Genomic DNA, 1,756 nt, shown 5'->3' on the forward strand with positions numbered 1-1,756 from the left:
CCTAGAATAGACCAGGGACCCTGATTAGGGCTCAGCTGAAGCAGAAATACAGAAACCAGATGTTTCATGGAGTCTTAGTCATAGGTACTAATGTATATTTAATTACTTTACTTCAACACCCTCATTCTCTCAGAGGCACTTGTCTTATTCCCTGTTTTGTATCATCACTGTATTGCCAACACCTAGAATAGTGCTTTGTATCAAGTAGATACATTACAAACATTTGTTGACTTACTGAATACTAAAATTATTATGACCTTGTGTAGATGGAATATGACTTGCTTACTTCACTGTATTTAATAAATATTCAAAAATGTTGACTCTAGGGAATTCTCTGGTGGTCCAGTGGTTAGGACTCTGCACTTTTACTGCTGAGGGCCCAGATTCAATCCCTGGTCAGGGAACTAAGATTCTGCAAGCCGCATGATGTGGCCCCCCAAAAATGTTGACTGTAAATAATTTTTCACTTTTCATATGTGATATAAATGCTAGGGAATATAATTTAATACTCATAATTATACTATACCAGAGGCTCTTTCCTTTTCTGCATTATTGAAAACAAGAACATTTAATTTTTTTGTGAATTTAATAGAAACTTTCTGAATACTTTCATAAATTCACTGAGGAATATAGTAGAGCTCAGTGTAATAAGTACAGTCATTAAGGTTTAGAAATTAGTTTCTTTCTTTACTTTCAGTAAGTCAATGTTTATTTTCTTAAATCTTATATCAATACCTTAGAAATTTTCATATTTCATAAAAATGGGGTAATTTATTGATTAATTGATTAATTAACCCTTTGATATTTGTATAGGATGTATTTTTTCCAATTTATTTTCATTTTATTTTTCTTAGTTTTATAGATATCTATAATAGACTGATATAGATATAAGTTGTTATATGTAAGCCTCATGGTAACCACAAAGTAAAAACCTACAGAAAGTACACAAAAGGTAAAGACACAGGAATATAAGCATACCACTACAGAAAGTCATCAAATCACAAAGGAAAAGAGCAAGAGAGGAAGAAAGAAACAGGGAGGAAGTACAAAAACAGCAAGAAAACAATTAACAAAATGGCAATAAGCACATACCTATCAATAATTACTTTAAATGTAAATGGACTAAATTCTCCAATCAAAAGACATAGGGTGGCTGAATAGATTAAAAAAACAAGACCTATCTACATGCTGCCTACAATAGACACACTTTAGCTGTAAGGATATACACAAACTGAAAGTGAGGGGATGGAAAAAGATATTCATTGCAAATGGAAACCAAAAGAAAGCTGGAGTATTTATACTTATATCAGACAAATTCGACTTTAGAACAAAGACTAAGAGAAAAAAATAATAATAGACAAAAAGGGGCATGATAAAGGGGTTAATCCAACCAGATGATATAACATTTAAAATATTTATGCACCCAACATAGGAGCATCTCAATATATAAATATTAACACACCCAAAGGGAGAAATAGACAGCAATACAATAATAATAGGAGACTTTAATACCCCACTATGCCAACTGATAGATCATTGAGACAAAAAAAAATCAATGAGGAAACATCTGCCTTAAATGACATGTTAGACCAGTTGGGCTTAACAGATATTTACAAAAGGTACCATCCAAAAGCAATGGATACACCTTCTTCTCAAGTGTACACAGAACATTTTCTAAGATACATCGTGTGTTAGGCCACAAAACAAGTCTTAATAAATGTAAGGGGATTGAAATTGTATCAAGTATTGTTTCTAA

At 32.1% G+C, this 1,756-nt stretch overlaps 1 non-coding gene across 1 annotated transcript; it reads left to right on the plus strand.

Annotated features, from left to right (window-relative positions):
* Window positions 1-331: 331 nt before the first annotated feature.
* On the plus strand, window positions 332-404 carry TRNAK-UUU (transfer RNA lysine (anticodon UUU)). Its single transcript has one exon. It is a non-coding gene; the product is annotated as a tRNA-Lys (tRNA).
* The last annotated feature ends 1,352 nt before the right edge of the window (window positions 405-1,756 follow it).

Source organism: Physeter macrocephalus, chromosome 15 (genome assembly GCF_002837175.3).
Source record: "Physeter macrocephalus isolate SW-GA chromosome 15, ASM283717v5, whole genome shotgun sequence".
Lineage (NCBI taxonomy): Eukaryota > Metazoa > Chordata > Mammalia > Artiodactyla > Physeteridae > Physeter > Physeter macrocephalus.